Source organism: Pelophylax lessonae (assembly GCF_965119305.1).
Source record: "Pelophylax lessonae genome assembly, chromosome: 12".
Classification (NCBI taxonomy): Eukaryota; Metazoa; Chordata; class Amphibia; order Anura; family Ranidae; genus Pelophylax; species Pelophylax lessonae.
This window is the reverse complement of record NC_138779.1, coordinates 15,030,070-15,046,167: the sequence shown is the minus strand read 5'-3', so window position 1 is coordinate 15,046,167 and position 16,098 is coordinate 15,030,070. Positions and strand designations below refer to the sequence as shown.

General features: G+C 46.0%; 1 protein-coding gene across 1 annotated transcript in view; it reads left to right on the top strand.

The window, feature by feature from the left end:
* The window catches only part of DNAJC11 (DnaJ heat shock protein family (Hsp40) member C11), a 280,622-nt gene that overhangs the window by 181,169 nt on the left and 83,355 nt on the right, over nt 1-16,098 (top strand). The gene's annotated exons all lie outside the window — the stretch shown is intronic.

The following is a 16,098-nucleotide window of genomic DNA, read 5'->3' as shown; positions in this document are numbered from 1 at the left end:
ATATATATATATATATATATATATATATATATATATATATATATATATTTCCGCTTAGAGAGCGCGCCCCTTCTGCTATAATTACCTACACTAGAAGCTGATCAGGCACCGAATGTCTGCCCGCACCCGCTGATTGTTGGGCAGAGAAACCGAACGGAGCTCTGCCTATGTAAACAAGGCAGAGCTGCGTTCTGACAGGGGAGGAAAGGGATGGATTTTTTTGTCTCTGCAAAGCAGGGAATAAAATCCATCACTTCCCTGAGTAAAAACGGCGCACACAGTACAGTAAAACACTGGCTAGGCACACATTTAACCCTTTGATCGCTCCTAGATGTTTTACCTCTTCCCAGCCAGTGTCCTTAGTACAGTGACCTTGTAGAATATCATTGATTACTGTATTGGTGTCACTGGTTCCCACAAAGTGTTGGTTAGTGTCAGACTGTTTGCCACAATATCGTAGTCTCACTATAACTAAAACAAAAAAAGCTGCGCTTAGATCATTTGGTTCACTTCAATCCTAATCAAATCACCGATATAAATTCAAAATCATATATCGGCTGCTGCACATATGTCAGGATAAACATAAAATAGTAAAAAGGAGGTGCAGCGCTGAGAGATGGAAATTAAACAGTTTGGCAGTCCATATAAAGTCCAGTTAATTTCGCCAATAAAATACCGCCACCACTGAATGAAAGGTCCAGTTAATTAGGCCACTAATGGCGCGTTTCCACTGAGCTTTCTGGTACGGTTCGGTACTGTACGCTATTTATGCCGTTTCCATTATGAATGGTACCCTAATTCCGTACCGTACCACTTTTTGGTACCCTTTCGTTGGGGTACCAAGCACATTAGACCCGTACCAACTGGGTGGAGCTACACTCTGCAGAACTTTGATTGGTTGACAGAGAATCTTCTATCACAGCTTTCCTGCTGTGACCAGCTACACCACGCCTATCATGAAAAGGGTACTATTTGCAGTGGAAACGCAATGTGTACCGAACCGTACCGTACCACTCAGTGGAAACGAGGCATTAGTGTCACCACCATCGAATGGCAAACACACTGCCTCTTACCGTCAGGCTAAAACAACTATACTAGCATATATCTCAGGTACAGGCTCATCTAGGATTCCAGATTTCCTTTGGACCCCCACCGACATTCACTTAGGTTGAATAGTCTCACTGAAGTGGACCGGGTAACCAAGTTTCTCCCAGAGGAAAAGGATTAATAGATGGCCCCAAAGATAATAAAAGAACTCGTAGTGCAGGAATTTTCATCAAATCAAATTTATTAAACACAAGTAATGCACTTACAAGAACTCAGGATGGCTTCAGCGTGTATATGTTGTTTCAAACCGTAAAGCTGGCCGCTACGTCCTCCGGCGCAATGACGTCACACGTCCCAATACCCACCCGACACGGCGTTTCGTCATCAATGACGTCGTCAGGGGCGTGGTCAGTGGACGGCATCGCAGTGCTATTTATAAGAGGGCGGAAGCAAGGGGCATCATTAACTGAGGAGCAACATCCGACGAATGATCATTACACCAGGAAGTAAACCCAGCGCTGTTCCATGGTAAATAATTAATTATGGGGAGCAGTAAATATATATTCTGACAAGAAGGCAAAAAACAAAAACATATCCCCACTAGCGTATTCCCACTAGAAGTCACTGATTGTCGCCATTACTAGTATTAAAAAATAAATTTAAAAAAAATTCTACTATATATCCCATAGTTAGACACTATAACTTTTGCGCAAACCAATCAATATATGCTTATTGGGATTTTTTATTTCTTAAAAACGTAGCAGAATACGTATTGGACTAATGAAGAAATTTGATTTTCTTACGTTTTTTTTTGAATGTTTTATAGCAGAAAGTAAAACGTATAATAAAAAAATCCAATGGTGATTGATACTACCAAAAAAGCTCTATTTATGGGGCAAAAAATTATACAAATTTTATTTGGTTACAGTGCTGCATGACCGCACAATTACCAGTTAAAGTAACGCAGTGCCGTATTGCATAAAAATGGCCTGTTCAGGAAGAAGGGAGGGTCTTCTGGAGTTGAAGTGGTTAATGCAAGGAATGCATTAAGGTAAATACAATTTTTAGCTTTAGTATCACTTTAAGAGGAGATTCAACATGCAGACCGGTTTTGCTCTGAAGATCGCATGTCCCTCAAAACGTGTCGGATGGTATTTTGATTCATGTTAGGATGATCTTTTAGTTGCTTCTTCTGGAAGACTATTTTGGTTCCTGGGTAGATGTACAATACTGATTTGCTTTCGTGAGTATGTTCTCATTGGTTTATATTTCTAATAATGTTGATACACTAGGCAAGCGTTGGTGAACCCTAGGCACACGTGGCCCAGCTCTGTGGGCACACGACGAAGAGTGCACTGACCAGCGTAGAAGCAAGATTGGTATTCCGCGAAAGAGGGTATCCCCTGCAGCACTTGCGCATGCGCCGGTTTTAGGCAAAACCGAGCGCAGAGCTGCTGCAGTCAAACACAATAAAATAAACTAACCCTTTACATGCCGAGTAATCGGCGGGACGTAGGCTGGCTCATAGAGACACAGGCTGCATCGGAAGGGACAGCGGGGTCACAGGCTGGATTAACTCCTTGCATGCTGAATGGTCAGTGCTTATCCCTGGGGTGTTCACAGTAGCTGGGACGATAGGAGTCTGTTGGTGGGGAGTGGCAGGGCAGTAGTTGGGGGCAGTAATTTGGGGTGGTGGGGCAGTAGTTGGTTGGGATCTGGTAGTGAGGGGGGGGTGTTTGTGGGTTGAGGGTCTGTCAGTGGGGAGTGGTGGGACACAGTAGTTGGGAGTGCTGGGGTTCTGTGAGTGAGGAGTGGGGGGGTGGGTCTAACAGTGGTGAGTGGTGGGGCAGTAGTTGGAGGTGGGATCTTGTAGGGTGGGGGCAGGGTTTAGTTTGTAGGGTGATGGTCTGTGAGTGGGGAGTATTGGGGCAGTAGTTGGGGCCTTGGGTGTTTGTCAGTGGGGAGTAGCGGGGCAGTAGTTGGGGGGCTGTGGGGTGGGATCTGGTAGTGGGGGGAGGTGGGTGTTTGTGGGTTGGGGGTCTGTCAGTGGGGAGTGATGGGGCACAGTAGTTGGGACGTTGGGTTTCTGTCAGTGGGGAGTGGCGGTGCACCCCCTATCGAACTACATCTCCCACACCGCTCTGGGGCCGGAAGTGCGTGTCCAGGGTGGATGTGGACAAGACAAAGCGGCTCCCACATGGCTCTGGGGCCAGGGTTGACGTGTCCGGGGCAGGGGTGGACAAGACTAAGTGGCTCCCACACGGCTCTGGGGCCAAGGTTGACGTGTCCGGGGTGGGGGTGGACGAGACGAAGTGGCTCCCACATGGCTCTGGGGCCAGGGTTGACGTGTCCGTGGCAGGGGTGGACTAGACAAAGCGGCTCCCACACAGGTCCGGGGTGGGCGTGGAGGGGAGGAAGCGACTCCCACACAGCTCTGGGGTATTCATGTTTAATTGCAGTGTTGCTACTTTGAAATAAATAAGTTGGTTTTGTGTTGTAGTTTGGGGACGCTGGCTGTAAAAGGTTCGCCGCCATTGCACTCTTATGTTTCATTTGTGTAGCAACAGGTTAAACATCGAAGGTCAAATAAATAGTTTCTACAGGTATTCTTTCTTAATAAAGAGCCGGCCTAAGCATAACCTGTCACCTGTCTTGCATTATAACGTCTCCATCTCTGTTAGTTGGAACCCGAGCCTCCTCATTTAAATCGTCGATTTCCTCCTTTTAATGCTTCAGGTATAAACTGTGGTTTCCTGAGAATGCACTTGCAGCTAATTACGCAGACCGGCTGTAGCCGAAGGCGAATCCGCATAAAATATTCCCTATCATAGTAATTTAAAAATCCTTCTGTGTCCTCCCACAACGGAGATAGATCTCACTTAAGATTTTACAGCGGCGCAAAAAAAAAAAAAAAAAAGCGTCTCGGTTCGGTTTTCCGTAGCCCTTCCCCGGCCTTGTCTAAATTTTATCGGGAAAATAAATACTGCATCTTTAACAAGCGGCGGGTAGTGCTGAGACTGAAAAATGTCAGATTAACATTGAAGAGCCGCTATGAAAGTCACCCGCTCTCGGAAAAACGAGACCGCCGACTTGATTCTCTCTCCCTCTCTCTCCAACTTCAAAGGCGGCTCTCAAGCATAACTGCTGACATGACTTAACATGAGACTCTGGAGAGCAGTCCCGGCCACCTGTGAGACCTGAGAAACAGCCGAGTGTAACCAAATGGAAATGCAAAAAAGCAGCAATCCATCCAAAAGGCCCTTAATTAGATTCCGAGAGGAGAGTCAGTTATCAGACAGCCTGGTCTCCTCCGGAGAGACCTCTCTTGTTTTATTCCCGCGTCCCAGGCCTAGAGGAGAGAAGCAGAGGTACTTCTGCCAGCTGCAGAGATGAGATTGAATCAGATAGACCGGTTATAATTTAAGGGTTGAATGGGGCAGCGGCCCTGAGCCAAGATGTCTCATTTCAGTATGAAAACAGCAGACGTTGAACTGATTGCCTTATTCGACAGAGCGATCTCGGGATCTGTAGGAGGAACAGGAGAGGTCACCCTTGGATGTGTGGGCATCGGCCTTTTTGCAGACTTTCTGATTAGACGGGGAGGTTAAAGCAGAACTCTTTCAGTCTTGCAAAAATTGTACAGGCTTCTGTCTCCTTGCTCTGCTTAAACTGCACATTGTGAGCTTCTCATATTGTGCATTAGTTAGAACCTGCCCCACTTCTTGGCTGGAGGACCTCCACCATCATCTAGAGCAGGGATCTCCAAACTTTTCAAACAAAGGGCTGGTTTATTGTCTTTCAGACTTTAGGAGGGCTGGATTGTGGCCAACGGGGGCAGAAAATGTCCCAAGCCCAGCATCAGTGAGAATAAATGTGGCCTTGGGTTTGGTGGTCAGTAGGAAGAGGAATAGTATCCCATCATTGGTACCAGTGAAAAAAATAGTGCCCCCTTGTTGGTGCCCATAGGGGGAGTAGTGTCTCATATCAGTGGGAGGAATAGTACCCTAAGGGCTGGATAAAAGCTAGCGAAGGGCCTTTGGGCTGCAGTTTGGAGACCCCCTGATCTACAGCTAGACTTTATAACAAAGGACCAGTTTACTGTCCTTCAGATTTTAGAGGGGCCTGACTGTGGCCAGTGGGGGGGGGGGGGGGGGTAGAAAATGTCCTGACTTTGGTAATAATGCCCCATCATTTGTGTTAGTGGGAGGGATAGTGCCCTATCGTTGGTGTCAGTAAGAGAAAGAGAGAAAGCGTCCCATCATAAGTGTCAGTGAGGGGAGTAGCGCCCCGTCATTGGTGTCAGTGGGAGGAATAGTGCCCTGTTGGTGTCAGTGGAATGAAAAGTGCCCCATTGTTAATGTCAGTGGGAGGACGTTTTTCCCCTATCGGTGTCAGTGGGAAGAATAGTGCTCCATCATTGGTGTCAGTGGGAGGATTAGTGCCCCACCAATGGTGTCAGTGGAAGGAATAGTGCCCCTTCAATGATGTCGGGGGAAGAAATACTGCCCCATCATTGGTGTTGGTGGAAGGAATAGTGCCCCATCAATGGTGTCGGGGGAAGGAATAGTGCCCTATCCTTGGTATCAGTGGGAGGAATAGTGCCCCATCTATTGTGTCGGTGGAAGGAATAGTGCCCCATCGTTGGTGTCAGTGGAAAGAATAGTGCCCCATCGTTGGTGTCAGTGGAAAGAATAGTGCCCCATCAAGGTTGGTGTCAGTGGGAGGAAAAGTGCCCCATGGAGGTTGGTGTCAGTGGAAGGAATAGTGCCCCATCGAGGTTGGTGTCATTGGGAGGAATAGTGCCCCATCATTGGTGTCATTGGGAGGAATAGTGCCCCATCATTGGTGTCAGTGGGAGGAATAGTGCCCCATCATTGGTGTCAGTGGGAGGAAATAGTGCCCCATTGTTAATGTCACTGGGAGGACGTTTCTCCCCTATCGTTGGTGTCAGCGGAAGGAATAGTGCCCCATCATTGGTGTCAGTGGGTGGGATAGTGCCCCACCAATGGTGTCAGTGGAAGATATAGTGACCCTTCAATGATGTCGGGCGAAGAAATACCGTCCTATCATTGGTGTCAGTGGAAGGATTAGTGCCCCATCATTGGTGTCGGTGGAAGGAATAGTGCCCCATCATTGGTGTCAGTGGAAGGAATAGTGCCCCATCATTGGTGTCAGTGGAAGGAATAGTGCCCCATCGAGGTTGGTGTCAGTGGGAGGAAAAGTGCCCCATCGAGGTTGGTGTCAGTGGGAGGAAAAGTGCCCCATGGAGGTTGGTGTCAGTGTAAGGAATAGTGCCCTGTCGTTGGAGTCAGTGGGAGGAGTAGAGCCCCATCATTGGTGTCAGTGGGAGGAGTAGAGCCCCATCATTGGTGTCAGTGGGAGGAGTAGAGCCCCATCATTTGTGTCAGTGGGAGGAGTAGAGCCCCATCATTGGTGTCAGTGGGAGGAGTAGTGCCCCATCGAGGTTGGTGTCAGTGGAATGAATAGCGCCCCATCGTTGATGTCAGTGGGAGGAATAGCGCCCCATCGTTGGTGTCAGTGAGAAGAGTAGTGCCCGAAGGGCCGGATATAGGCAAGCATAGGGCCGCAGTTTGGAGACCACTGATGGAAGAGTCTCACTCTACTTGGCTTGCCTATTTAAAGCATTGAATTGCAATTATTTTTCAATCATAGAGGCTCAGTACCAAATGTGGACGTTACCTAAGGTGTGGTTTGCATACAAATGCTCCATTCTGGCTGACCGCTGCTCATCCATTCACAGGAAGCTTTGTATTTTAATGAATTTTAACGGCAAGGTTTTTAGTGATTGGCTGAGGTGGGGATCATAGTGTCTTGCGCCTGCCTCTCCACCTCAGAAAATACAAAGCCTTCTGTAAATGGCTAAGCAGCGCTCAGCCCGACTCTGCTTTCTTTCAGAATCAAAACAGGATTTAAAGTTTGAAGTTGGGCTTTAAGTGTAAATAAAAAGCTAAAGCCTTGATGTCATACAGAAATGAGACATTTTATAGAGCGATTTCTGAATAGTGATTGTAGCTGTTTCACTTATTATTTTTTATTATTCTTTTTATAAAATGCCTGCGTTCTGCACAGCACCATACATCACATAATAAAGGGCTGCAAATGAATACCTCAAAACAATCATAGAATATTTATTATCCTTTATTCATAAGACACCAATACTTTGAGGAGCTCAAATAGAGTTTCAGATTAAAAACTTCATACAAAACAAGAGTAAAAACGTGACACGTGAGCGCTCTGCTCAGATAGGCTCAGGCCTCATTCACACAAGCATGCGGCCCATACACCATGAATGGGCCATTTATTTTTGCGACTGAAGCTTCCAGGTGCTGCATGCAGACGGCCCATGTAAGTCTGTAGGGATGCAGCGGCTGCACAGACTAGTCCTCATTTGACAGGTTTGCATCTGTCAGAATTTGGGACCACTCCCCTTCACCTGTACATCTGTCAAATCAAGACAAGTGGCTGTGTCTCCATAGACCACATGTGTCAAACACAAGGCCCGAGGACTGAATCTGGCCCTCCAGGCCATTTCATGAGGCCCTTGGGGCTTTTTTTTTTTTTTTTTAGCCAGAAAGAGGTGGAACTCCATTTCACCACCTTTGGCTCTTGTCCTCTGCTCACCACTGTCACTTGTAAACACAGAAGCCTTCTGTGTTTATAAGGACATATTTCCTCTTGGCGGCTCGTGGCTCTCACATATACCTGCCTGCCCTACACGCACTCATGGCGGGGACAGATGACAACCAATAATCTCCCTGCAAGTACACAGTACACTGCTTAACTCTGCAGTCTGTACACAGTACACTGCTTAACTCTGCAGTCTGTACACAGTACACTGCTTAACTCTGCAGTCTGTACACAGTACACTGCTTAACTCTGCAGTCTGTACACGGTACACTGCTTAACTCTGCAGTCTGTACACGGTACACTGCTTAACTCTGCAGTCTGTACACGGTACACTGCTTAACTCTGCAGTCTGTACACAGTACACTGCTTAACTCTGCAGTCTGTACACAGTACACTGCTTAACTCTGCAGTCTGTACACAGTACACTGCTTAACTCTGCAGTCTGTACACAGTACACTGCTTAACTCTGCAGTCTGTACACAGTACACTGCTTAACTCTGCAGTCTGTACACAGTACACTGCTTAACTCTGCAGTCTGTACACAGTACACTGCTTAACTCTGCAGTCTGAACACAGTACACTGCTTAACTCTGCAGTCTGAACACAGTACACTGCTTAACTCTGCAGTCTATACACAGTACACTGCTTAACTCTGCAGTCTATACACAGTACATTGCTTAACTCTGCAGTCTATACACAGTACATTGCTTAACTCTGCAGTCTGTACAGAGCGTACTCCTGAACCCTGCACTCTGTATGTAGCACACTCCCGAACTCTGCATACATAGTCTTACAGATACAACCGGCCCTTTTGAGTGAAATCATAATGCCGATGCGGCCCTCGATGAAATTAAGTTGGACACCCCTGCCATAGACTAACATGGGCTTCCTGCATGCATCACCTAGCGGTTCCAGTTCCAGCCGCATAAACATAGGGCACACTCACGGTGTACGGGCCTCAGCTCCTATGTGAATGAGGCTTTATAGTCTTATAGTAACTTGTTACATCTGGCGTACACTAAGAGGTATTCAATAGGGCTAAAATCTCGGTGGGGCACAAGTGCTCCTGCCGGCAACGGTGGGGCACAAGCGGTGGCAACGATGGGGCACAAGCGGCGGCAACGGTGAGGCACAAGCGCGGGCAACGGTGGGGCACAATTGCTCCTGCCAATATGTAATTGTTTTACTTCCGCTTACCACCAATCCTCAGTCAATGTTTGCTCCCACTGATACTGATACTGGGGCATTTTCTACTTCCACTCTCCCCCGGTGAGTCTGCCAGTAACACACTTCCTGTCCTAGAATGACCACACTCACGTGCCCTTCTGCATCAGGACATAAGAATCCAGATAGGGCCATGGAACCCCACCCCTATCCTATTGTCTATATACTCGATGGGTGTGATTCTGTAGTCCTTAGAGCCCATTGTAAGTATTAATAGGGAGCACAGGAAGCTACCGCTCACAAAGTTTCCATGAAGATCAATCAACCGATATTCTGTTTAAACTTCTCAGTTATAACAAAAACACCTTCAATGGGATATTTAACTGACCAAAAGAGACCCAATAAGAGAAGTTTGTGGTCAGGGTTTGCATTCCCTTGAAATTAACAAGAGTTTTGAAAGGGTGACTGGCCCTTTAAGGAGGAAGACGCTATATCTCGTCCTATTTAGGGAATTTCTAGTTTTTGTTAAATCCTGTTATGCCAAGGAATAAAATCCTACCGCGGGTTCTAAATTTGGATGAGCCTTATTATGAAGGCCGTGCCTTTCCTCCGCGTTTGCTCCCAGCAGCGGTTGGCTTATGTATATTTTGTTGAGTCTATTCAAATAAGGATGCAAACAAAGCAAAGACACTTGGTGTTTTCTGTGCTGGGTTAATAGATGTGCATATTTCAGCATATGATATGTCGTTTATCATGTACATAATTCATCTGTTTATTTGTGTCAGTGTGCTGCTTTTGCAATAAGTGACTCAAACTGCGAATGCAAAAAACTTCTACGCCATGGCAGCTATTAAAGGGAATGTTTTAGTGGTTTTGTACATAATTTCTTTTTTGTATAGACAAAAAAATGTAATTTTTAGTTCACTAAAAATATGAAATCTGGCATATGATTATTATGTATTTGTATATCCAGCCACCAGGTGGAGCTGTATGCTCCTGTTTGCATGTTTTCCAGTTTTTCCCTACCACCTATTTTAAACTAAACTGCAAAAAAGAGACCAGAAGCTGAACTTTAAAGCCTAACTCCATATATGTAGAAAGATGATCCGCACATCGATAGTTTCTCTTAAAAAATCTTTAGCTTTTCTTTTGAAACGAGCAACTTTTATTGAGTCATGTACGTTACATTAAAAGAATAACCGTTAGTACAGTGGTCAGAGCAGAAAAACAAGATGGACATTGCAGATGTGGTAGGATAAATAACCCATCTAAGGCACCTAGAGATGTTAAAGACATATAAGTGGGCACAGTGGGTGGCACCAGCCGGCACGTAGAGTTAACAGGCATGCGAAAAATACAGGCATTAAGCGAGATGTCGATAGGCCCATCCAGAGGAGATTACACTCAGGGCGTGCATGTAACCGAAGCCTTCAGCCATCTATCCCATATCTTGTGATATCGTTTCGGGCAACCCCTTTATATATAACTTTATTGTAGGGAAGAGTGGCATTAATGTTAGCCATCCAGGCAGCAAGAGTAGGGGGGGGGGGGATTGAATCCACATACGAGCTATCAATTTCCTAGCGACAAAAAGGGACTCCTGGAAGAACCTGACCGTGTATTTTATCCAATTTCTTGTCGGGGAAAATCCCCAGGAGGCATGCCCTGGGGTCCAGGTAAATCGGGGAACCCATCTGGTCATGAAGGAACTGGACCACCTGTGCCCAGAAACCCTGGACCCAAGGGCAGTGCCATCGGAGGTGACCAAATGTTCCAGGAGACAAGAAGGCACCTAGGGCAAGTGGAAGATCTAACCTGGCCATTTGCGCCGGGGTAAGTTATGCTCTGTGGGTAATATACACCTGGGTCAGTCTATCAGAGTTTTGGTGATACCTGTGTACAGGTCTCCAAGACAGCGCTCCAGTCAGCCTCATCCAATTCCCAGACATCCTCCACCCAAGTAGCAAAAAATCTTCATCTTTATTCAGGAACCACAGAACACAATTGCTGATAAGATTAGTTGATGCGTTTCAGCCTATAAGGCCTTAGTCATATTTTGATGAAGGTTATGACTAAGGCCTTATAGGCTGAAACGTGTCAACTGATCTTATCAGCTGTGTTCTGTGGTTCCTGAATGAAGATGAAGATTTTTTAAGCGCAACTACCGGTGTGTGGATTTTCTTTCTACATATGTACTCAGTTAAACGGCTGTGGATCGGGCACCCGGAAGCTCATTGGTGTATGGGTAGTTGCACTGCTACTCCATATATCCCTTTAACCACGTATTGATTGATTTACTGCTGAAGGGTGGCTCTCCTGCACAGAATCATAGTTATGCACTTTCACCTACTGGGGGCGAGCGCTATAGGGGTGCCAGGCACTGGATGTCCGTCAGCATCTGACGATCGTTGGGCAGAGACAAAACGAAGAGTTATCTTTTCACAGGGGGAGGAAATAAATTTTATCTCCTTGCAAAGCAGGGAATAAAATCAGTCACTTCCCTGAGTAAAAGCAGCACACACGTCACAAAAACACTGGTTAGGCACAGTTAACCACTTTCCGTGAATCGACGTACCTATATGTGGGCTGAGGGAAGTGGTTGTAGCGGGATGATCTGCAGCTGCAGGCATCACCCCGGTATCGTTATTTAGAGCCGGCGGTTGGCTTTCAGAAGATAACAGCTGATGCAGCTCGGGAGCCGCGCAGCCGTTATCCCAGCGAGCAAGAGGGGGACCCCCCCCCCCCTCCCGCTGTCTTCCGCGTCTCTGCCTAGGTCTCCTGTCCCACCAGGAGATCCGAGCAACCAGCCGGCACGTCTGCTAGCTGGTGGGAGTCCTGAACAATGCCGAATTCAGCTTTTATCAGGTCTCCGATGTATTACCCTGGAAGCGACGTCATGACACCATTTCTGGTTTACTCGGCGGCTAACGGTGCCGAATTTAAAAAACTGTCTTTATTCAAAAATGCAGATTTCGGCATTTTGAATACTTTGAGGTGCAGAGGAAGGGTTTGGGTTCTTTTAGACCCCCGATCCCTCCATAAAGAGTACCTGTCACTGCCTATTACTGTCACAAGGGATGTTTACGTTGCTTGTGACAGCAATAAAAGTGATCAGGTTTTATTTTATTTTTTTAAACCCGTGCTAAAAATTAAATTAAATTTTGGAGAAAAAAAATACAATTTTGAAAGCGCCTCGGTCACCGTGATCCCGTGCACGAAAGAAAACGCATACGTAAGTTGCGCCCGCAAATGAAAACGGTGTTCAAACCACACAGGTGAGGTATCGCCGGGATAGCCAGAGCGAGAGCAATAATTCTAAAAAATACTTCCTCTGTAACTCTAAACTGGTAACTGTTAAAATTTTTTAAAGCGTTGTCTATGGGGATTTTTAAGTACTGTAGTTTGTCACCATTCCACGAGCGTGCGCAATTTTAAACCTTAACGTGTTAGGTATCTATTTACTCGGAGTGGCATCATCTTTCACATAATACAAAAAAATGGGCTAACTTTACTGTTTCGTTTTTTTTAAATGCAGTTAAATGTATTTTTTCCCAAAAAATTGTGTTTTAATGACCGCTGCACAAATACCGCGTGACAAAATATATTGCAATGACCCCCATTTTATTCTCCAGAGTCTTTGCTATATATATATATATATATATATATATATATATATATATATATATATATATATATAATTGGAGGTTCTAAGTAATTTTCTAGCTAAAAATACTGATTTTAACTTGTAAACATCATGTTTCAGAAATTGGCTTGAAGTGAAGCGTTTTTTGTCCTAAAAAAACAAAAACAAAAAAACAAACATGTTATATTTCCCTCCTCTGTGCAGTTGGTTTTGCACAGAGCAGCCCGGATCCTCCTCGGGTCCCTCTTCTCTGCTCCTGGCCCCTCCCTCCTGTTCAGTGCCCCCACAGCAAGCAGCTTGCTATGGGGGCACCCAAGCCGAGTCACAGCTCCCTGTGTCCATTCAGACACTGAGCCCCGACCCGGCCCTGCTCCCCCTCTCTCCTGATTGGCTAGCTCACTTTGACAGCAGATGCAGCCAATGGCTGCCGCTGCTGTGTGTCAGCCAATCAGCAGGGAGAATCTCGGATGGCTGACACACTTGTGGACATCACTGGACAGAGAGGGACCTCAGGTAAGTGTTAGCGGGGCTGAGGCACACAGAAGGCTTTTTTTCTTAACCACTTCCGGACTGACCACCGCATATATACTGCGGCAGAGTGGCCCGTCTGCGCAAAATCACATACATGTACGTGATTCTGTGCAGGGGTTTTGGGGGGGGGCATGCGCAACGCTGGAACGCCTCTCCTGTGATTGGTCACAGCCGGGGTCTGGCGGCTGCGATGACTGCCGGGACCTGCCGATCGTTCGGCGGAATGACAGAACAGTGGTCTGCCTATGTAAACTAAGCAGATCGTCATGGAGGAAAAGAACGATCTTGTGTTTCAGCTAAGCTAAAACATGAATCTCTGTTTTTCCTTTAGTAAATCCACTCCCCCCACAGTTAGAAAGCACTCCCTGGAAGTTCACCTAAACCCCTTTATCACCCCTAGTTTTAACCCCTTTATACAGTAACAGTACATATTTTTTTTAGCACTTTTCACTGTATTGGTGTCACTGGTTCTCCAAAAAGTGTCACTGTCAGATTTGTCCACCGCAATGTCGCAGTCACGCTAAATATTGCTGATCGCTGCCATTAATTGGAAAAACATTAAAAAAAAAAAAAAGTCCATACATGTATCCCATAGTTTGTAGATGCTATAACCAATCAATATACACTTAGGATTTTTTTTTATGTATCAGAATACATACTGGCCTAAATTGATGAAAACATTTTTTTTTTTTTTTTATTGGGAATATTATATACCAAAAAGCAAAAAAATCTAAAGGAACGTTGAATAAGAAAATTGCAGATTAGAGCACCGCATGATTATAAAAAGTCAAGTCATCAGCGGGGGGGGGGCAGAATGGAGAGGATCGGAGTGGCTGTGTCTTACACTGGCAGCACTGCATGATTACAAAAAGCCGAGTTCTTCTGCTTACCCAGCGGAGAGGATGTCCTACAAAGTCCCGCCTCCTGGACACCGGCTCCTATGATAGACGTCACCAGTGTTCTGTCTATCATAGGTAAGAGCCGGCCCAGGAGGCAGGACTTTGTAGGACATCCTCTCCGGCTGTCCAGATTTAAGTCCGTGTGGGTCCGGAGGCGGCCCGGAGTCCGCCTATTGAGGACCCCGGCCATAGTTTGTAGACCATATAACTTTTGCGCAAACCAATCAATATACACTTACTGGGAATTTTTTTTTTTTTTTTTTTTTTACTAGAAATATGTAGCAGAATACATATTGGAAAGAAATTTAGATTTTTATTTTATTTTTATTTTATTATTTTTTTGGATATAGCAGAAAATAAAACATATTGTGCTGCTTTTTTTTTTTTTTCAATATTGTCAGACTTTTTTTGTTCTTGGCGCAAAAAAAAAAAAATGCAGTGGTGATGAAATACCACCCAAAAAAAGCTCTATTTGTTGGAGAAAAAAGGACATCCATTTTATTTGGGTACAGCATTGGAGGACCGCGCAATTGTCAGCTAAAGTAACGCAATGCGGTGTCGCAAAAAATAGCCTGGTCATGAAGGGGAGTAAATCTTCCGGAGATCGAGTGAATAGTTTGTTCGGGCCAGACTGGCCCTAAGGCCCCTTTCACACATGGGAGTCCGTCGGCGGACTCTGTTTTTCGATCCGCCGATCCCCCGCTGAGCAGTCAGATGGCGGCTCTGTCTCCGCTCTGTGTGCGGAGATGGAGCGGTCAGGTCCCCGCTGTTCTCTATGGGGGAATCGGATGAGAACGGACTGTCTGTCTGCTCTCACCTGATTCGCTGGACGGATAGAAAATAGGGTTTCCATTCATCCAGATTTGACGGATCGGATCAGATCGGATGTCAGTGGACATGTCTCCGCTGACATCCGATGCCCCATAGGGGTGCATTGGGGGACCGTTCAGATCTGCCTGAAAAACTGACAGGCGGATCTGAATGGTCCGCCTGTGTGAAAGGGGTCTAAAGCTGGCCATACAGTAGCCGAAATATTGGGCAAACTCATTTTCGAATAACGAAAAATCGGCCGTGAGTGCAGACGATCGTGCCATCATGTAATGAGCGGATTTTGAATGATGAATCATTCGATGGACAAAAACAAATCTGTTTTTTGTTCAGTTTGTCACCTATGCCGGGTGCAGACAGGTCGGCCGAGAAACACATTAACCTTTCAATTTATCATTCGTTTATCGTTGGTCGGCGGATTTTCAAAACTGTTCCTTCGATTTTTCGGCTCTGAAAAGTTAAAAGCGATTTTCTATTTGTGCCCATTAACTGGAGGAAAAAACGAACAATCGGACCAAATGACAGATTTTTGAAAGATCTTTCGGCTAGTGCAGTGATGGTGAACCTTGGCACCCCAGATGTTTTGGAACTACATTTCCCATGATGCTCATGCACTCTGCAGTGTACTTGAGCATCATGGGAAATGTAGTTCCAAAACACCTGGGGTGCCAAGGTTCTCCATCACTGGGCTAGTGTATGGCCAGCATAACAAGCTGTTTACTGCAGTTACAGGTGTGCTTGCTTCCGTTTCGCACCCAGAACAAAATCGTTTTTAAGGCATTGTAAAGGTGCAGCAGCCCCCCCAAAAAATACTTGCCTGAGCCCATCCTTATCCAGCGATGTTCCAGGAGTGTGTCAGCTTCCCGGGACTCCCCTTCTCATTGGCAAAGACAGCAGTGTGGCGTGACTGGCTCCCACTGCTGTCAGTCAGTCAGCCAATCAGGAAGGGGGGGCGGGTCACGGCTCTATGTCTGAATGGACAAAGGGAGCTGAGACTTGGTTCTGGTGCCCCCATAGCAACAGGAGGGGGGGGTGGCTTGGAGCACAGGAGAGGGACCCGAGAAGAGGAGGATCTGGACCCAACTGCACAACAGGAGGTACGTATAACATGTTTATTTTTGTTTTTTATTAAACGAGACTTTACAATCACTTTAAGTGCCGCTCAGCCATTCACAGTAAGCTTTGTATTCTATGAATAAATACAAAGCTTCCTCTGATTTCCTCTGATTGAAACAATATCTGTGAATGGAGGGAACAGACATTTCAGTCATCCTCCTGTCCTCCATTTATAGAGCACATTTCATTCATAGAAACTGTAGTTACAGCTTCTATGAATGG